The 21,639-nt window shown below is 52.4% G+C and overlaps 6 non-coding genes across 6 annotated transcripts; all 6 read left to right on the top strand.

The window, feature by feature from the left end:
• The first annotated feature begins 4,080 nt into the window (after positions 1-4,080).
• LOC142677220 (U2 spliceosomal RNA) lies at positions 4,081-4,271 on the top strand. Its single transcript, XR_012852261.1, has one exon. It is a non-coding gene; the product is annotated as a U2 spliceosomal RNA (small nuclear RNA).
• A 1,286-nt stretch (positions 4,272-5,557) lies between these two features.
• On the top strand, positions 5,558-5,748 carry LOC142677556 (U2 spliceosomal RNA). The gene has a single exon (XR_012852565.1). It is a non-coding gene; the product is annotated as a U2 spliceosomal RNA (small nuclear RNA).
• Positions 5,749-12,721: 6,973 nt separating this feature from the next.
• On the top strand, positions 12,722-12,912 carry LOC142677219 (U2 spliceosomal RNA). Its single transcript, XR_012852260.1, has one exon. It is a non-coding gene; the product is annotated as a U2 spliceosomal RNA (small nuclear RNA).
• A 1,261-nt stretch (positions 12,913-14,173) lies between these two features.
• On the top strand, positions 14,174-14,364 carry LOC142677218 (U2 spliceosomal RNA). Its single transcript, XR_012852259.1, has one exon. It is a non-coding gene; the product is annotated as a U2 spliceosomal RNA (small nuclear RNA).
• A 1,121-nt stretch (positions 14,365-15,485) lies between these two features.
• LOC142677217 (U2 spliceosomal RNA) lies at positions 15,486-15,676 on the top strand. Its single transcript, XR_012852258.1, has one exon. It is a non-coding gene; the product is annotated as a U2 spliceosomal RNA (small nuclear RNA).
• A 1,286-nt stretch (positions 15,677-16,962) lies between these two features.
• Positions 16,963-17,153, top strand: LOC142677555 (U2 spliceosomal RNA). Its single transcript, XR_012852564.1, has one exon. It is a non-coding gene; the product is annotated as a U2 spliceosomal RNA (small nuclear RNA).
• Positions 17,154-21,639: the final 4,486 nt, after the last annotated feature.

The raw sequence follows: 21,639 nt of genomic DNA, 5'->3' as shown, positions 1-21,639 counted from the left end.
TTCTTCATTCTACAAGCCCGTCGAACCTCCAGCCTCAAAGCCCCCAACTTATCCGCCGGGAGCCGACACTCCATTGCCACCGAGTCAATTTCGATTCCCAAGAAACAAATCGTCGCTACCGGGCCCTCCGTTTTTTCCGGCGCCAAAGGGATCCCAAAATCCCTCGCCACCTTCTGTAGTGCATGAAGCAAATTACCGCAAACCGGCGAACCCCCCGGGCCAACGCACAAAAAATCATCTAAGTAATGGATCAACGAGTCGAACCCGGATACTCCCCTCGTTACCCACTCCACGAAGCTACTAAACGCCTCGAAGTATGCACAAGAAAGAGAACACCCCATCGGAAGGCACCGATCCACGTAAAAGGCCCCATTCCAAAAACAACCCAACAGCCGTTGGCTTTCTGGATGGACCGGCAACAACCTGAACGCCGCCTCGATGTCGGTTTTTGCTAGCAGCGCCCCCGGACCCGCAGCCCGCACTAACCCCACCGCCTTATCGAATGAGGTAAAAACTACGGAACACAACTCGTGATCAATCCCGTCATTTACCGACGAACCTTTGGGATACGATAAATGTTGAATCAAACGAAACTTTCCGGGCTCGCGTTTAGGGACAATACCCAAAGGGGACACAACTAAATCTTTTACCGGCGACTCAACAAATGGCCCCGACATGCGCCCCAACGAAACTTCTTTTAACAACTTTTCCGACACGACTTCCGCATGCAAGTAAGCCGATTTTAAATTCCTCCGCGTAACCGGAACCTCATAAGGAGGCGGAGGAATAACAAAACCAACACAAAACCCTTCATAAAGCAACTTAGCTGCCGCCCTATCCGGATACTCACTTAGATAAGGGGCCATCCTTTCCACCCTCACCGGCGACACCCCCTTGACCAGCCCCGTGCTGGTTCCCTGACCTCTTTTTTCGCATACATTTTGCCGCCCCGTGTGATGCACCATTACACTCGGAGCACACGTGCTTGAACTTGCACGTGGCCCCGAACTTGCACTGACCTTCATTGAATTGCCAGCAAAACCCCGCCTTTCCCCCGCCGCTTTGTCCAATCTGACTAAGCTGGCCTCCCTGGCCACCGCTCCCGGGAAAGGGCTGCCTAACCGGAGCCGTAACCCGTAACCAGAGAGCAATATCCTTCTGGTCCCACCGAATCGCCGGCCGAACCGCCTTCCGCTGACGGAATTGCTCGTCATATCGCAGCCACGCCTGACCCCCATACGCCCTATGAGCCTCCCCAATGGCATCAAAATAACAAAATAACGCCGAACAATTTTCCGGCGCCTTTTCTCCTATCACACTAGCCAATATGGCGAACGCCTGCGACCAATTAACGAACGTCTGCGGGATAAGCCTATACCGCCGCCGTTCCTCCTCGTCCTTTTTACTCTCATCCCGCTTGCTCTTATCCAAATTAAATTTAGCCAGCGGCAAGAGAGAAAAAATTTCAACATATTCGTCTTTCCAGATCCGATCACGCACCTCCTGCTTTAAATGCGCCCCCAACGGACCCTCAAAACAAACATACACCTCCCCCCGAGCACGATCGTCCATACGCACTCGATCGCCGTCCTTCTGTGCCTCGGTCTGTACCGACACCGCGACCGCCTCTCTAACCGCCACCACAGGACGCGCCTGTAACGATCCCACGTCCCTGGGGCCTTCCCAAACTACCGCAGGAGACACTTCCGTTACTACCGGCGCCGCGGCCCTATCCAGGCGCCCCACCAGCTCCCGTAAGCAACCCACTAAGTCTGCCCAACCCGCTCCGTCGCGTCCGCCCGCGCCACTACCGGCCCCCGATGCAATGCTAGCCGCCCCCCCGCCGACACCTGACATAAAAATCGCTGGATAAGACAAAGATGGAGTTATACACTCACCGGGCTGCACAGGCGCTGTGTTCCCGTCAGCCGGACCATCCTGACCTCGACGATACACGTCCAGTTCACCTTCCTCCAGTTCTTCTCTCGCCGACGACTGTCCCTCCCAACGACATCTTCGGAACGGGGATGAGGACGCGCTGACCGATGGGCCGGCAACCTGCCGCCCGACCGCCGGGACCCAGACTTCCGACCGGACCTGTTGCCTTGACGTCGCTGCAGATCTAGGCGTCCGTCTAGATGATCCTGACGAAGCCTGCCCCCTGGCCGGAACATCACCATGCGGGGCGGCCGTACCTTGTTCTCCAACTCTTCCATCTGATGGGGGAGGGGTGACAGGGAGCCCAGCCTGCGACTCCCTGCTTACCGCCGGACCCCGTCGCGGCCTGGGATTCCTGCCAGGACGCAGGGCCTGGGAAGGGGCGGTCCTCCCAGCTGCCTGGCCTGCAGCGTCCGGGATCGGGCTCCCTCTGCGACGCCGTGTCCGCGGGACTACCTCCGGACTGAGGCGCTCTGGAGGTCGGGACCGCCGAGAGGGACGGGTCGACCCAGCCTGCGTCTCCGTCACCCCTGGCACCGCTCTCTGCCTGCCCAGCGCAGGAGCGGTTGTTGCCGACTCCCCCCCCGCCGCCATAGCCATGCTCGTAAGGGGGCCGGGGGAGGGGAGCCTGTCCCTTTCAACAGACCCCGAACGCCGTGCCCGACGTGGCGAAACGGCGTCCGGGATCCTAGTTATTGCAGCCACGGTCTCCTCTAGCCATCCGGGACCGTGGTGCACAGCAGCGGCACGCAGCCGCTCTAACATAAGGGCTTCTGCCATTACTAAAAGCCGGGCAACGGGGAGCTTACTTGCTTCTATGTTACTCCTCCCGCTGCTTCCGGCTCAATGCCGAGAAACAGCGGGAAGCCAGTAACGGCCCCCCGTCCCCCTTAACTCCTCCCCGTCCCTCCTTCAGCTCCTACCAACTCTCCCTCACCTAATTAACCCTTTCCCTACCAGGACGGTCATGTCGGCCTCCCTTCACCCTGCTGCGTCCAGCCTCTTCTGGACCGGTGCACCCTTTCCTTATGTGTTTACTAAAATCAGATTCCAAAAGTGCTTTTTGTGTTTGCCATTGTTTTTGTCTTTCGGATGGGATCTCCCCTTTTAATCCCATTATTTCAACACCTGTTGGACAATGCATTTGTACAGTCATGTGTGATAATGAGCTAATTTATTAAATGCAATTAATTAATACATTGCCACCTCTTGTTTTGTGTCGTCTGTGTTTCTGTGTTTCCGGCATTTCACATTGGAACAGCTCATTCACCTTCCTTGTCTTTTCTCCGCCCTCCCTCCTAGGTAGGTTAAAGAGCTGCACCTGAGCCAGCCACTGATTGATGCAGCACCATAGTCAAATAGTGGAGTGGAGTAGGGGAACAGCAAACAGCCATTAAAGCAGCCAGCCCGCCCGCCCGCCCGTCACAATGGACCTACCTGTGTACACTAGATGGATGTGATGGAATGTACTGTGGTCCCTACATTTCAAGAAGAAGTAAGAATTGCAGTTGCAACAAACCCTTGCTTGCCTACAAAGAGAGCAGCAATTTGGATTTGTTACTATGTTACCTGGAAGAATAACAAACTGTGCAAGGATGGAGGTTGTAGGAGCAAGGAGAACAAGTTGTCTGTAAAGTTGGTGGATGCCTATTTTCCATTTTGCAGTCCCTTGTCTCCCTCTTGTGGCCTCCTGGAGGCAACTAGCTGTGCAAAAAAAAGACAGCCTGGGGGCCGGCTGTTGCAGTGTTGCCCTCTCAGGCAACACTGAGTGACTGACTGAGCCGCACCGTCTTATATAAAGTTCAGACGGAACTTTGCACGTGTCATAGTGGAGACCTCAGAAGCCAGAGCCAGCTTTCTGACATCATAATGGGGCCTCAGAGATAAAAGCCTGGGCCCAGGCAGTGTTGGTCAGTGCTGCTCAGCAGGCAGCACTGGACTGGATTAAAGCTGATACAAGGTGTGAAAGGAGAAGGGGTGGCAGTGGGCATGCACTTACTGCTGCTGCTGCTGCTGCCAGTGTTTGCACGGCAGGAGGGCATTTGGGCGTTGCCAGGAAGGCGTTTTTATGTCGATTCCTCCTCTTTCAGCACTGCATTGTGGTGCAAGCAAAAGAAGCAAAACGCGCGGCACGTTCGGGTTATCGCTTCTCGGCCTTTTGGCTAAGATCAAGTGTAGTATCTGTTCTTATCAGTTTAATATCTGATACGTCCCCTATCTGGGGACCATATATTAAATGGATTTTTAGAACAGGGAGATGGAAATAGAGCTTGCTCTGTCCACTCCACGCATTGACCTGGTATTGCAGTATTTCCAGGACCGGTGCACCCTTTCCTTATGTGTTTACTAAAATCAGATTCCAAAAGTGCTTTTTGTGTTTGCCATTGTTTTTGTCTTTCGGATGGGATCTCCCCTTTTAATCCCATTATTTCAACACCTGTTGGACAATGCATTTGTACAGTCATGTGTGATAATGAGCTAATTTATTAAATGCAATTAATTAATACATTGCCACCTCTTGTTTTGTGTCGTCTGTGTTTCTGTGTTTCCGGCATTTCACATTGGAACAGCTCATTCACCTTCCTTGTCTTCTCTCCGCCCTCCCTCCTAGGTAGGTTAAAGAGCTGCACCTGAGCCAGCCACTGATTGATGCAGCACCATAGTCAAATAGTGGAGTGGAGTAGGGGAACAGCAAACAGCCATTAAAGCAGCCAGCCAGCCCGCCCGCCCGCCCGCCCGTCACAATGGACCTACCTGTGTACACTAGATGGATGTGATGGAATGTACTGTGGTCCCTACATTTCAAGAAGAAGTAAGAATTGCAGTTGCAACAAACCCTTGCTTGCCTACAAAGAGAGCAGCAATTTGGATTTGTTACTATGTTACCTGGAAGAATAACAAACTGTGCAAGAATGGAGGTTGTAGGAGCAAGGAGAACAAGTTGTCTGTAAAGTTGGTGGATGCCTATTTTCCATTTTGCAGTCCCTTGTCTCCCTCTTGTGGCCTCCTGGAGGCAACTAGCTGTGCAAAAAAAAGACAGCCTGGGGGCCGGCTGTTGCAGTGTTGCCCTCTCAGGCAACACTGAGTGACTGACTGAGCCGCACCGTCTTATATAAAGTTCAGACGGAACTTTGCACGTGTCATAGTGGAGACCTCAGGAGCCAGAGCCAGCTTTCTGACATCATAATGGGGCCTCAGAGATAAAAGCCTGGGCCCAGGCAGTGTTGGTCAGTGCTGCTCAGCAGGCAGCACTGGACTGGATTAAAGCTGATACAAGGTGTGAAAGGAGAAGGGGTGGTAGTGGGCATGCACTTACTGCTGCTGCTGCTGCTGCTGCTGCTGCTGCTGCCAGTGTTTGCACGGCAGGAGGGCATTTGGGCGTTGCCAGGAAGGCGTTTTTATGTCGATTCCTCCTCTTTCAGCACTGCATTGTGGTGCAAGCAAAAGAAGCAAATCCTGTCTTGCTTCCTCTCCGGCCTTTATTCACCTCCCGCTTAGTAGCTGTGAGTGTGTGTGAGCCTGCAGGGCCCCATGGAATTGCCTAGGAGTAGGCTGAATCGCTGCAAGGGGTGAACAGCAGTATTGGGCAGGCTCGGTCAACGCGCGGCCCGTTCGGGTTATCGCTTCTCGGCCTTTTGGCTAAGATCAAGTGTAGTATCTGTTCTTATCAGTTTAATATCTGATACGTCCCCTATCTGGGGACCATATATTAAATGGATTTTTAGAACAGGGAGATGGAAATAGAGCTTGCTCTGTCCACTCCACGCATTGACCTGGTATTGCAGTATTTCCATGACCTGCCTAGGTAGAGTCGTGTGTTAACCTTAGACCATACTATCCCCCCCACCCCCACTTAGTAAAGACACATGACACCGAGGTTGGATGTGAAATGGCCACAGCAGCCGTTTATTAATTTCACAGTTTTATGAAAACAATTTAAATCCGAAACATTCGGATAACTAGTTAGGAATCCACCAGAGAATTCCTCCTAATAATTCACATGACCCAACATGGGTCAGAATCATAAATAACAATTAAACGTTAACATTAACCCGAGCAGAGGAAGTCCTTGAAGCCCCTTCAGATGTTCCTTATTAAGAACACACCGAATTAGCCATCTGCAAACCACCAATTACCTCCAGCCGTAAACCAGCTCGGAAGCACCGTTCACCTCTGCAGATGGCTCCAACCACTAGAAGTCCACTTCAAGGGGATAACACCCGATGAAGCCCTCAAGTGCTATACCGACCACTAGAAGTCCACTTCAAAGGGATAACACCCGATGAAGCCTTCAAGTGATATACCTTCTACCAGAAGACCACTTCAAAGGGATAACACCCGATGAAGTCTTCAACCATGTACCTTTTTTGGGGGACGCATACCCCCGATGCGACCCCCCCACCATTTTGTACTGACTGGCCTCAAGGACTCCCCCCGCCACAGCGAAACAGGCCTTGACCCCCTTAAGCCTGTGAGTTCCTCCACACCACCACCGCCCTTTCTATGCCTTCTGCTATCGCCAAGCTCCACAGATCAATGCCAACCTCGGTCAGATGAACCCCGTCACTTCTCCAGAAATTCCCCACTCCTGACTCCAAATCCCTATGCCTTACGCAAATGCCCCCGTTTTTTGCCACAAAACGGGACACCGCCCGGTTAACCTTTATGCGAGCCTTATTGACTCTCTCCACCGATCTAGCTAACCGCCAATGCTTTCTTGGGACTATGTCCGACCACACTACCACCAACTTGGGATAAGATACCCACAAACACAACATATCATGTTTGATATCCCGCACCAACTCACGAAAAGGGCGGACTCCTAAGTCATTCCCACCCACGTGCAACACTAAAACCTCCGGAACCCTATCAAGCCGCGCATATGTCTGGAATTCCGCCAACACCCTGTTCCACGACATACCTCTAAAACCCAGCCAATGCACAACCGCATCCTGTCGCGGAATGCGCAACTGGCGACCATCCGGGCGGACGTCCGCCCTCAAAGCCCCCCAGTGCACGTACGAATGACCCATCAACCACACCAGACAAGGAGGCGAATCTGAAACGGAAAAAACAATTAGGCACCACCAATATAACATTTGTAAAGCGTAAACAACCCCAATCATAACATATGGGGGCGGACATAGGACTTAAACCTTTTAGACTCCCAACGACCAATACGCCTCACCCCTTCATCATCCAACCCCCAGCGCCCCGCTTCCGTTGCTGCGCCAATCCTGAAGGAATGAGATGAATATGACCCTGCCGCAACACCAACTGCCGCCAAACATTTTTTAAATACAGCTCCAAACTGAAACCTGGACAAAAACGACCCGTCCACATGACGTAACAGAGGCAAATCTGGAGACCCCCCGTTTTGCGTAAAACCCCGCATGCACTCTACAGGGCACATGACCGACCCCGGGAGGGCGAACAAAACTATCAGCTTTCCCTTCCCTACTTGGTCAGTTTTTGATCGACGCAACCATACCTCTAGCCGATCTGCAAATAGGCTCACCTCCCCAGATCTCAGCCCCCCTGCCCGTTTTGTACTTGGCGACACCAACTCCCCTATTCTAAATGCTCCAAAAAACGCTAACGAAAAAGCCAATCGAAACAAAACCATTTCATCTGCAGAACGACATACCGATGCTAATGAACCGCCCAAAGAGTTAAGCAAAGCAAACGACACCGGCCTTCTACTATCCGCCTCCACCCTACCTCGACGCAACCCCTTCAAAGCCTGCGATACCAGAAATTCCTTCGATACATCCCGAAAACCCCGCAGCTTAAACCCAAACGCCACCGCAGATATGAACCGGTTCACCTTCGCTACTGAAAACCCCGACTCCCAGGCGTCCCCTAACCAGTACAACAGTGCCACCAACCTGTCTCTATCCGTATTGACGTCACCCAACTCTCTTAACCACTCCTCCCACTGCCTCCAACAAGCAGCATACGCACTCCACGTCGCGCGCGCCAAAGACCTTTTTAACAGCTGCTCTACGGGACCGATACCAGATCCCACAGATGCTCCGGACACGCCAACCCGAGACGTTCCGCTCCCGGTGCCAATTGCCGAAACCGGTCCCACTGCGAGCGAGAAAGAGCATCAGCGATACAATTCTGAACACCCGGGACATGCACCGCCACCACCCACGCGTTCAATGACAAACACACCAACACTAAATGTCGCAACAATTGAACTACCGGAGGAGAGGACGCCGTGATGTTATTAATGGCCAGCACCACCCCCATGTTGTCGCAGTAAAAACGGACCTTCTTATCCCTGAGCCTGTCCCCCCAAATGGTAGCCGCCACCACGATGGGAAACAGCTCGAGCAGGGCCAGATTCCGCGTGAGTCCACTGGACACCCAGCTAGCCGGCCATTGACCCGCGCACCACGGACCTCCCCCATAAGCTCCAAAACCACCCACCCCAGCCGCATCCGTAAAAATATTCAAATCACTCGTATCCTGCGCAGGCGCCATCCATAGCGAGCGACCATTGTACTGGCCCAAGAAGTCATCCCAAACCTGAAGATCAGCTCGGTGCTCCTCCTTGAGCCGCACAAAATGATGCGGCGCGCGCACTCCCGCCGTTGCCGCCGCCAACCTCCTACCAAACACCCTCCCCATCGGCATAATCCGGCAGGCGAAATTCAACTTCCCCAGCAGCGACTGAAGCTCCCTCAGCGCCATTTTCTTCATTCTACAAGCCCGTCGAACCTCCAGCCTCAAAGCCCCCAACTTATCCGCCGGGAGCCGACACTCCATTGCCACCGAGTCAATTTCGATTCCCAAGAAACAAATCGTCGCTACCGGGCCCTCCGTTTTTTCCGGCGCCAAAGGGATCCCAAAATCCCTCGCCACCTTCTGTAGTGCATGAAGCAAATTACCGCAAACCGGCGAACCCCCCGGGCCAACGCACAAAAAATCATCTAAGTAATGGATCAACGAGTCGACCCCGGATACTCCCCTCGTTACCCACTCCACGAAGCTACTAAACGCCTCGAAGTATGCACAAGAAAGAGAACACCCCATCGGAAGGCACCGATCCACGTAAAAGGCCCCATTCCAAAAACAACCCAACAGCCGTTGGCTTTCTGGATGGACCGGCAACAACCTGAACGCCGCCTCGATGTCGGTTTTTGCTAGCAGCGCCCCCGGACCCGCAGCCCGCACTAACCCCACCGCCTTATCGAATGAGGTATAAACTACGGAACACAACTCGTGATCAATCCCGTCATTTACCGACGAACCTTTGGGATACGATAAATGTTGAATCAAACGAAACTTTCCGGGCTCGCGTTTAGGGACAATACCCAAAGGGGACACAACTAAATCTTTTACCGGCGACTCAACAAATGGCCCCGACATGCGCCCCAACGAAACTTCTTTTAACAACTTTTCCGACACGACTTCCGCATGCAAGTAAGCCGATTTTAAATTCCTCCGCGTAACCGGAACCTCATAAGGAGGCGGAGGAATAACAAAACCAACACAAAACCCTTCATAAAGCAACTTAGCTGCCGCCCTATCCGGATACTCACTTAGATAAGGGGCCATCCTTTCCACCCTCACCGGCGACACCCCCTTGACCAGCCCCGTGCTGGTTCCCTGACCTCTTTTTTCGCATACATTTTGCCGCCCCGTGTGATGCACCATTACACTCGGAGCACACGTGCTTGAACTTGCACGTGGCCCCGAACTTGCACTGACCTTCATTGAATTGCCAGCAAAACCCCGCCTTTCCCCCGCCGCTTTGTCCAATCTGACTAAGCTGGCCTCCCTGGCCACCGCTCCCGGGAAAGGGCTGCCTAACCGGAGCCGTAACCCGTAACCAGAGAGCAATATCCTTCTGGTCCCACCGAATCGCCGGCCGAACCGCCTTCCGCTGACGGAATTGCTCGTCATATCGCAGCCACGCCTGACCCCCGTACGCCCTATGAGCCTCCCCAATGGCATCAAAATAACAAAATAACGCCGAACAATTTTCCGGCGCCTTTTCTCCTATCACACTAGCCAATATGGCGAACGCCTGCGACCAATTAACGAACGTCTGCGGGATAAGCCTATACCGCCGCCGTTCCTCCTCGTCCTTTTTACTCTCATCCCGCTTGCTCTTATCCAAATTAAATTTAGCCAGCGGCAAGAGAGAAAAAATTTCAACATATTCGTCTTTCCAGATCCGATCACGCACCTCCTGCTTTAAATGCGCCCCCAACGGACCCTCAAAACAAACATACACCTCCCCCCGAGCACGATCGTCCATACGCACTCGATCGCCGTCCTTCTGTGCCTCGGTCTGTACCGACACCGCGACCGCCTCTCTAACCGCCACCACAGGACGCGCCTGTAACGATCCCACGTCCCTGGGGCCTTCCCAAACTACCGCAGGAGACACTTCCGTTACTACCGGCGCCGCGGCCCTATCCAGGCGCCCCACCAGCTCCCGTAAGCAACCCACTAAGTCTGCCCAACCCGCTCCGTCGCGTCCGCCCGCGCCACTACCGGCCCCCGATGCAATGCTAGCCGCCCCCCCGCCGACACCTGACATAAAAATCGCTGGATAAGACAAAGATGGAGTTATACACTCACCGGGCTGCACAGGCGCTGTGTTCCCGTCAGCCGGACCATCCTGACCTCGACGATACACGTCCAGTTCACCTTCCTCCAGTTCTTCTCTCGCCGACGACTGTCCCTCCCAACGACATCTTCGGAACGGGGATGAGGACGCGCTGACCGATGGGCCGGCAACCTGCCGCCCGACCGCCGGGACCCAGACTTCCGACCGGACCTGTTGCCTTGACGTCGCTGCAGATCTAGGCGTCCGTCTAGATGATCCTGACGAAGCCTGCCCCCTGGCCGGAACATCACCATGCGGGGCGGCCGTACCTTGTTCTCCAACTCTTCCATCTGATGGGGGAGGGGTGACAGGGAGCCCAGCCTGCGACTCCCTGCTTACCGCCGGACCCCGTCGCGGCCTGGGATTCCTGCCAGGACGCAGGGCCTGGGAAGGGGCGGTCCTCCCAGCTGCCTGGCCTGCAGCGTCCGGGATCGGGCTCCCTCTGCGACGCCGTGTCCGCGGGACTACCTCCGGACTGAGGCGCTCTGGAGGTCGGGACCGCCGAGAGGGACGGGTCGACCCAGCCTGCGTCGCCGTCACCCCTGGCACCGCTCTCTGCCTGCCCAGCGCAGGAGCGGTTGTTGCCGACTCCCCCCCCGCCGCCATAGCCATGCTCGTAAGGGGGCCGGGGGAGGGGAGCCTGTCCCTTTCAACAGACCCCGAACGCCGTGCCCGACGTGGCGAAACGGCGTCCGGGATCCTAGTTATTGCAGCCACGGTCTCCTCTAGCCATCCGGGACCGTGGTGCACAGCAGCGGCACGCAGCCGCTCTAACATAAGGGCTTCTGCCATTACTAAAAGCCGGGCAACGGGGAGCTTACTTGCTTCTATGTTACTCCTCCCGCTGCTTCCGGCTCAATGCCGAGAAACAGCGGGAAGCCAGTAACGGCCCCCCGTCCCCCTTAACTCCTCCCCGTCCCTCCTTCAGCTCCTACCAACTCTCCCTCACCTAATTAACCCTTTCCCTACCAGGACGGTCATGTCGGCCTCCCTTCACCCTGCTGCGTCCAGCCTCTTCTGGACCGGTGCACCCTTTCCTTATGTGTTTACTAAAATCAGATTCCAAAAGTGCTTTTTGTGTTTGCCATTGTTTTTGTCTTTCGGATGGGATCTCCCCTTTTAATCCCATTATTTCAACACCTGTTGGACAATGCATTTGTACAGTCATGTGTGATAATGAGCTAATTTATTAAATGCAATTAATTAATACATTGCCACCTCTTGTTTTGTGTCGTCTGTGTTTCTGTGTTTCCGGCATTTCACATTGGAACAGCTCATTCACCTTCCTTGTCTTTTCTCCGCCCTCCCTCCTAGGTAGGTTAAAGAGCTGCACCTGAGCCAGCCACTGATTGATGCAGCACCATAGTCAAATAGTGGAGTGGAGTAGGGGAACAGCAAACAGCCATTAAAGCAGCCAGCCCGCCCGCCCGCCCGTCACAATGGACCTACCTGTGTACACTAGATGGATGTGATGGAATGTACTGTGGTCCCTACATTTCAAGAAGAAGTAAGAATTGCAGTTGCAACAAACCCTTGCTTGCCTACAAAGAGAGCAGCAATTTGGATTTGTTACTATGTTACCTGGAAGAATAACAAACTGTGCAAGGATGGAGGTTGTAGGAGCAAGGAGAACAAGTTGTCTGTAAAGTTGGTGGATGCCTATTTTCCATTTTGCAGTCCCTTGTCTCCCTCTTGTGGCCTCCTGGAGGCAACTAGCTGTGCAAAAAAAAGACAGCCTGGGGGCCGGCTGTTGCAGTGTTGCCCTCTCAGGCAACACTGAGTGACTGACTGAGCCGCACCGTCTTATATAAAGTTCAGACGGAACTTTGCACGTGTCATAGTGGAGACCTCAGGAGCCAGAGCCAGCTTTCTGACATCATAATGGGGCCTCAGAGATAAAAGCCTGGGCCCAGGCAGTGTTGGTCAGTGCTGCTCAGCAGGCAGCACTGGACTGGATTAAAGCTGATACAAGGTGTGAAAGGAGAAGGGGTGGCAGTGGGCATGCACTTACTGCTGCTGCTGCTGCTGCCAGTGTTTGCACGGCAGGAGGGCATTTGGGCGTTGCCAGGAAGGCGTTTTTATGTCGATTCCTCCTCTTTCAGCACTGCATTGTGGTGCAAGCAAAAGAAGCAAAACGCGCGGCACGTTCGGGTTATCGCTTCTCGGCCTTTTGGCTAAGATCAAGTGTAGTATCTGTTCTTATCAGTTTAATATCTGATACGTCCCCTATCTGGGGACCATATATTAAATGGATTTTTAGAACAGGGAGATGGAAATAGAGCTTGCTCTGTCCACTCCACGCATTGACCTGGTATTGCAGTATTTCCAGGACCGGTGCACCCTTTCCTTATGTGTTTACTAAAATCAGATTCCAAAAGTGCTTTTTGTGTTTGCCATTGTTTTTGTCTTTCGGATGGGATCTCCCCTTTTAATCCCATTATTTCAACACCTGTTGGACAATGCATTTGTACAGTCATGTGTGATAATGAGCTAATTTATTAAATGCAATTAATTAATACATTGCCACCTCTTGTTTTGTGTCGTCTGTGTTTCTGTGTTTCCGGCATTTCACATTGGAACAGCTCATTCACCTTCCTTGTCTTCTCTCCGCCCTCCCTCCTAGGTAGGTTAAAGAGCTGCACCTGAGCCAGCCACTGATTGATGCAGCACCATAGTCAAATAGTGGAGTGGAGTAGGGGAACAGCAAACAGCCATTAAAGCAGCCAGCCCGCCCGCCCGCCCGCCCGTCACAATGGACCTACCTGTGTACACTAGATGGATGTGATGGAATGTACTGTGGTCCCTACATTTCAAGAAGAAGTAAGAATTGCAGTTGCAACAAACCCTTGCTTGCCTACAAAGAGAGCAGCAATTTGGATTTGTTACTATGTTACCTGGAAGAATAACAAACTGTGCAAGGATGGAGGTTGTAGGAGCAAGGAGAACAAGTTGTCTGTAAAGTTGGTGGATGCCTATTTTCCATTTTGCAGTCCCTTGTCTCCCTCTTGTGGCCTCCTGGAGGCAACTAGCTGTGCAAAAAAAAGACAGCCTGGGGGCCGGCTGTTGCAGTGTTGCCCTCTCAGGCAACACTGAGTGACTGACTGAGCCGCACCGTCTTATATAAAGTTCAGACGGAACTTTGCACGTGTCATAGTGGAGACCTCAGGAGCCAGAGCCAGCTTTCTGACATCATAATGGGGCCTCAGAGATAAAAGCCTGGGCCCATGCAGTGTTGGTCAGTGCTGCTCAGGAGGCAGCACTGGACTGGATTAAAGCTGATACAAGGTGTGAAAGGAGAAGGGGTGGCAGTGGGCATGCACTTACTGCTGCTGCTGCCAGTGTTTGCACGGCAGGAGGGCATTTGGGCGTTGCCAGGAAGGCGTTTTTATGTCCATTCCTCCTCTTTCAGCACTGCATTGTGGTGCAAGCAAAAGAAGCAAATCCTGTCTTGCTTCCTCTCCGGCCTTTATTCACCTCCCGCTTAGTAGCTGTGAGTGTGTGTGAGCCTGCAGGGCCCCATGGAATTGCCTAGGAGTAGGCTGAATCGCTGCAAGGGGTGAACAGCAGTATTGGGCAGGCTCGGTCAACGCGCGGCCCGTTCGGGTTATCGCTTCTCGGCCTTTTGGCTAAGATCAAGTGTAGTATCTGTTCTTATCAGTTTAATATCTGATACGTCCCCTATCTGGGGACCATATATTAAATGGATTTTTAGAACAGGGAGATGGAAATAGAGCTTGCTCTGTCCACTCCACGCATTGACCTGGTATTGCAGTATTTCCAGGACCGGTGCACCCTTTCCTTATGTGTTTACTAAAATCAGATTCCAAAAGTGCTTTTTGTGTTTGCCATTGTTTTTGTCTTTCGGATGGGATCTCCCCTTTTAATCCCATTATTTCAACACCTGTTGGACAATGCATTTGTACAGTCATGTGTGATAATGAGCTAATTTATTAAATGCAATTAATTAATACATTGCCACCTCTTGTTTTGTGTCGTCTGTGTTTCTGTGTTTCCGGCATTTCACATTGGAACAGCTCATTCACCTTCCTTGTCTTCTCTCCGCCCTCCCTCCTAGGTAGGTTAAAGAGCTGCACCTGAGCCAGCCACTGATTGATGCAGCACCATAGTCAAATAGTGGAGTGGAGTAGGGGAACAGCAAACAGCCATTAAAGCAGCCAGCCCGCCCGCCCGCCCGTCACAATGGACCTACCTGTGTACACTAGATGGATGTGATGGAATGTACTGTGGTCCCTACATTTCAAGAAGAAGTAAGAATTGCAGTTGCAACAAACCCTTGCTTGCCTACAAAGAGAGCAGCAATTTGGATTTGTTACTATGTTACCTGGAAGAATAACAAACTGTGCAAGGATGGAGGTTGTAGGAGCAAGGAGAACAAGTTGTCTGTAAAGTTGGTGGATGCCTATTTTCCATTTTGCAGTCCCTTGTCTCCCTCTTGTGGCCTCCTGGAGGCAACTAGCTGTACAAAAAAAAGACAGCCTGGGGGCCGGCTGTTGCAGTGTTGCCCTCTCAGGCAACACTGAGTGACTGACTGAGCCGCACCGTCTTATATAAAGTTCAGACGGAACTTTGCACGTGTCATAGTGGAGACCTCAGGAGCCAGAGCCAGCTTTCTGACATCATAATGGGGCCTCAGAGATAAAAGCCTGGGCCCAGGCAGTGTTGGTCAGTGCTGCTCAGCAGGCAGCACTGGACTGGATTAAAGCTGATACAAGGTGTGAAAGGAGAAGGGGTGGCAGTGGGCATGCACTTACTGCTGCTGCTGCTGCTGCTGCCAGTGTTTGCACGGCAGGAGGGCATTTGGGCGTTGCCAGGAAGGCATTTTTATGTCGATTCCTCCTCTTTCAGCACTGCATTGTGGTGCAAGCAAAAGAAGCAAAACGCGTGGCACGTTCGGGTTATCGCTTCTCGGCCTTTTGGCTAAGATCAAGTGTAGTATCTGTTCTTATCAGTTTAATATCTGATACGTCCCCTATCTGGGGACCATATATTAAATGGATTTTTAGAACAGGGAGATGGAAATAGAGCTTGCTCTGTCCACTCCACGCATTGACCTGGTATTGCAGTATTTCCAGGACCGGTGCACCCTTTCCTTATGTGTTTACTAAAATCAGATTCCAAAAGTGCTTTTTGTGTTTGCCATTGTTTTTGTCTTTCGGATGGGATCTCCCCTTTTAATCCCATTATTTCAACACCTGTTGGACAATGCATTTGTACAGTCATGTGTGATAATGAGCTAATTTATTAAATGCAATTAATTAATACATTGCCACCTCTTGTTTTGTGTCGTCTGTGTTTCTGTGTTTCCGGCATTTCACATTGGAACAGCTCATTCACCTTCCTTGTCTTCTCTCCGCCCTCCCTCCTAGGTAGGTTAAAGAGCTGCACCTGAGCCAGCCACTGATTGATGCAGCACCATAGTCAAATAGTGGAGTGGAGTAGGGGAACAGCAAACAGCCATTAAAGCAGCCAGCCCGCCCGCCCGCCCGCCCGCCCGTCACAATGGACCTACCTGTGTACACTAGATGGATGTGATGGAATGTACTGTGGTCCCTACATTTCAAGAAGAAGTAAGAATTGCAGTTGCAACAAACCCTTGCTTGCCTACAAAGAGAGCAGCAATTTGGATTTGTTACTATGTTACCTGGAAGAATAACAAACTGTGCAAGGATGGAGGTTGTAGGAGCAAGGAGAACAAGTTGTCTGTAAAGTTGGTGGATGCCTATTTTCCATTTTGCAGTCCCTTGTCTCCCTCTTGTGGCCTCCTGGAGGCAACTAGCTGTGCAAAAAAAAGACAGCCTGGGGGCCGGCTGTTGCAGTGTTGCCCTCTCAGGCAACACTGAGTGACTGACTGAGCCGCACCGTCTTATATAAAGTTCAGACGGAACTTTGCACGTGTCATAGTGGAGACCTCAGGAGCCAGAGCCAGCTTTCTGACATCATAATGGGGCCTCAGAGATAAAAGCCTGGGCCCAGGCAGTGTTGGTCAGTGCTGCTCAGCAGGCAGCACTGGACTGGATTAAAGCTGATACAAGGTGTGAAAGGAGAAGGGGTGGCAGTGGGCATGCACTTACTGCTGCTGCTGCTGCTGCTGCTGCTGCTGCTGCCAGTGTTTGCACGGCAGGAGGGCATTTGGGCGTTGCCAGGAAGGCGTTTTTATGTCGATTCCTCCTCTTTCAGCACTGCATTGTGGTGCAAGCAAAAGAAGCAAATCCTGTCTTGCTTCCTCTCCGGCCTTTATTCACCTCCCGCTTAGTAGCTGTGAGTGTGTGTGAGCCTGCAGGGCCCCATGGAATTGCCTAGGAGTAGGCTGAATCGCTGCAAGGGGTGAACAGCAGTATTGGGCAGGCTCGGTCAACGCGCGGCCCGTTCGGGTTATCGCTTCTCGGCCTTTTGGCTAAGATCAAGTGTAGTATCTGTTCTTATCAGTTTAATATCTGATACGTCCCCTATCTGGGGACCATATATTAAATGGATTTTTAGAACAGGGAGATGGAAATAGAGCTTGCTCTGTCCACTCCACGCATTGACCTGGTATTGCAGTATTTCCATGACCTGCCTAGGTAGAGTCGTGTGTTAACCTTAGACCATACTATCCCCCCCACCCCCACTTAGAAAAGACACGTGACACCGAGGTTGGATGTGAAATGGCCACAGCAGCCGTTTATTAATTTCACAGTTTTATGAAAACAATTTAAATCCGAAACATTCGGATAACTAGTTAGGAATCCACCAGAGAATTCCTCCTAATAATTCACATGACCCAACATGGGTCAGAATCATAAATAACAATTAAACGTTAACATTAACCCGAGCAGAGGAAGTCCTTGAAGCCCCTTCAGATGTTCCTTATTAAGAACACACCGAATTAGCCATCTGCAAACCACCAATTACCTCCAGCCGTAAACCAGCTCGGAAGCACCGTTCACCTCTGCAGATGGCTCCAACCACTAGAAGTCCACTTCAAGGGGATAACACCCGATGAAGCCCTCAAGTGCTATACCGACCACTAGAAGTCCACTTCAAAGGGATAACACCCGATGAAGCCTTCAAGTGATATACCTTCTACCAGAAGACCACTTCAAAGGGATAACACCCGATGAAGTCTTCAACCATGTACCTTTTTTGGGGGACGCATACCCCCGATGCGACCCCCCCACCATTTTGTACTGACTGGCCTCAAGGACTCCCCCCGCCACAGCGAAACAGGCCTTGACCCCCTTAAGCCTGTGAGTTCCTCCACACCACCACCGCCCTTTCTATGCCTTCTGCTATCGCCAAGCTCCACAGATCAATGCCAACCTCGGTCAGATGAACCCCGTCACTTCTCCAGAAATTCCCCACTCCTGACTCCAAATCCCTATGCCTTACGCAAATGCCCCCGTTTTTTGCCACAAAACGGGACACCGCCCGGTTAACCTTTATGCGAGCCTTATTGACTCTCTCCACCGATCTAGCTAACCGCCAATGCTTTCTTGGGACTATGTCCGACCACACTACCACCAACTTGGGATAAGATACCCACAAACACAACATATCATGTTTGATATCCCGCACCAACTCACGAAAAGGGCGGACTCCTAAGTCATTCCCACCCACGTGCAACAATAAAACCTCCGGAACCCTATCAAGCCGCGCATATGTCTGGAATTCCGCCAACACCCTGTTCCACGACATACCTCTAAAACCCAGCCAATGCACAACCGCATCCTGTCGCGGAATGCGCAACTGGCGACCATCCGGGCGGACGTCCGCCCTCAAAGCCCCCCAGTGCACGTACGAATGACCCATCAACCACACCAGACAAGGAGGCGAATCTGAAACGGAAAAAACAATTAGGCACCACCAATATAACATTTGTAAAGCGTAAACAACCCCAATCATAACATATGGGGGCGGACATAGGACTTAAACCTTTTAGACTCCCAACGACCAATACGCCTCACCCCTTCATCATCCAACCCCCAGCGCCCCGCTTCCGTTGCTGCGCCAATCCTGAAGGAATGAGATGAATATGACCCTGCCGCAACACCAACTGCCGCCAAACATTTTTTAAATACAGCTCCAAACTGAAACCTGGACAAAAACGACCCGTCCACATGACGTAACAGAGGCAAATCTGGAGACCCCCCGTTTTGCGTAAAACCCCGCATGCACTCTACAGGGCACATGACCGACCCCGGGAGGGCGAACAAAACTATCAGCTTTCCCTTCCCTACTTGGTCAGTTTTTGATCGACGCAACCATACCTCTAGCCGATCTGCAAATAGGCTCACCTCCCCAGATCTCAGCCCCCCTGCCCGTTTTGTACTTGGCGACACCAACTCCCCTATTCTAAATGCTCCAAAAAACGCTAACGAAAAAGCCAATCGAAACAAAACCATTTCATCTGCAGAACGACATACCGATGCTAATGAACCGCCCAAAGAGTTAAGCAAAGCAAACGACACCGGCCTTCTACTATCCGCCTCCACCCTACCTCGACGCAACCCCTTCAAAGCCTGCGATACCAGAAATTCCTTCGATACATCCCGAAAACCCCGCAGCTTAAACCCAAACGCCACCGCAGATATGAACCGGTTCACCTTCGCTACTGAAAACCCCGACTCCCAGGCGTCCCCTAACCAGTACAACAGTGCCACCAACCTGTCTCTATCCGTATTGACGTCACCCAACTCTCTTAACCACTCCTCCCACTGCCTCCAACAAGCAGCATACGCACTCCACGTCGCGCGCGCCAAAGACCTTTTTAACAGCTGCTCTACGGGACCGATACCAGATCCCACAGATGCTCCGGACACGCCAACCCGAGACGTTCCGCTCCCGGTGCCAATTGCCGAAACCGGTCCCACTGCGAGCGAGAAAGAGCATCAGCGATACAATTCTGAACACCCGGGACATGCACCGCCACCACCCACGCGTTCAATGACAAACACACCAACACTAAATGTCGCAACAATTGAACTACCGGAGGAGAGGACGCCGTGATGTTATTAATGGCCAGCACCACCCCCATGTTGTCGCAGTAAAAACGGACCTTCTTATCCCTGAGCCTGTCCCCCCAAATGGTAGCCGCCACCACGATGGGAAACAGCTCGAGCAGGGCCAGATTCCGCGTGAGTCCACTGGACACCCAGCTAGCCGGCCATTGACCCGCGCACCACGGACCTCCCCCATAAGCTCCAAAACCACCCACCCCAGCCGCATCCGTAAAAATATTCAAATCACTCGTATCCTGCGCAGGCGCCATCCATAGCGAGCGACCATTGTACTGGCCCAAGAAGTCATCCCAAACCTGAAGATCAGCTCGGTGCTCCTCCTTGAGCCGCACAAAATGATGCGGCGCGCGCACTCCCGCCGTTGCCGCCGCCAACCTCCTACCAAACACCCTCCCCATCGGCATAATCCGGCAGGCGAAATTCAACTTCCCCAGCAGCGACTGAAGCTCCCTCAGCGCCATTTTCTTCATTCTACAAGCCCGTCGAACCTCCAGCCTCAAAGCCCCCAACTTATCCGCCGGGAGCCGACACTCCATTGCCACCGAGTCAATTTCGATTCCCAAGAAACAAATCGTCGCTACCGGGCCCTCCGTTTTTTCCGGCGCCAAAGGGATCCCAAAATCCCTCGCCACCTTCTGTAGTGCATGAAGCAAATTACCGCAAACCGGCGAACCCCCCGGGCCAACGCACAAAAAATCATCTAAGTAATGGATCAACGAGTCGACCCCGGATACTCCCCTCGTTACCCACTCCACGAAGCTACTAAACGCCTCGAAGTATGCACAAGAAAGAGAACACCCCATCGGAAGGCACCGATCCACGTAAAAGGCCCCATTCCAAAAACAACCCAACAGCCGTTGGCTTTCTGGATGGACCGGCAACAACCTGAACGCCGCCTCGATGTCGGTTTTTGCTAGCAGCGCCCCCGGACCCGCAGCCCGCACTAACCCCACCGCCTTATCGAATGAGGTATAAACTACGGAACACAACTCGTGATCAATCCCGTCATTTACCGACGAACCTTTGGGATACGATAAATGTTGAATCAAACGAAACTTTCCGGGCTCGCGTTTAGGGACAATACCCAAAGGGGACACAACTAAATCTTTTACCGGCGACTCAACAAATGGCCCCGACATGCGCCCCAACGAAACTTCTTTTAACAACTTTTCCGACACGACTTCCGCATGCAAGTAAGCCGATTTTAAATTCCTCCGCGTAACCGGAACCTCATAAGGAGGCGGAGGAATAACAAAACCAACACAAAACCCTTCATAAAGCAACTTAGCTGCCGCCCTATCCGGATACTCACTTAGATAAGGGGCCATCCTTTCCACCCTCACCGGCGACACCCCCTTGACCAGCCCCGTGCTGGTTCCCTGACCTCTTTTTTCGCATACATTTTGCCGCCCCGTGTGATGCACCATTACACTCGGAGCACACGTGCTTGAACTTGCACGTGGCCCCGAACTTGCACTGACCTTCATTGAATTGCCAGCAAAACCCCGCCTTTCCCCCGCCGCTTTGTCCAATCTGACTAAGCTGGCCTCCCTGGCCACCGCTCCCGGGAAAGGGCTGCCTAACCGGAGCCGTAACCCGTAACCAGAGAGCAATATCCTTCTGGTCCCACCGAATCGCCGGCCGAACCGCCTTCCGCTGACGGAATTGCTCGTCATATCGCAGCCACGCCTGACCCCCATACGCCCTATGAGCCTCCCCAATGGCATCAAAATAACAAAATAACGCCGAACAATTTTCCGGCGCCTTTTCTCCTATCACACTAGCCAATATGGCGAACGCCTGCGACCAATTAACGAACGTCTGCGGGATAAGCCTATACCGCCGCCGTTCCTCCTCGTCCTTTTTACTCTCATCCCGCTTGCTCTTATCCAAATTAAATTTAGCCAGCGGCAAGAGAGAAAAAATTTCAACATATTCGTCTTTCCAGATCCGATCACGCACCTCCTGCTTTAAATGCGCCCCCAACGGACCCTCAAAACAAACATACACCTCCCCCCGAGCACGATCGTCCATACGCACTCGATCGCCGTCCTT

The sequence above is a fragment of the Rhinoderma darwinii genome (assembly GCF_050947455.1).
Source record: "Rhinoderma darwinii isolate aRhiDar2 chromosome 2 unlocalized genomic scaffold, aRhiDar2.hap1 SUPER_2_unloc_31, whole genome shotgun sequence".
NCBI classification, from domain to species: domain Eukaryota; kingdom Metazoa; phylum Chordata; class Amphibia; order Anura; family Rhinodermatidae; genus Rhinoderma; species Rhinoderma darwinii.
Note: the sequence above shows the minus strand (reverse complement) of the source record. Positions and strands in the feature narration are given on the sequence as shown.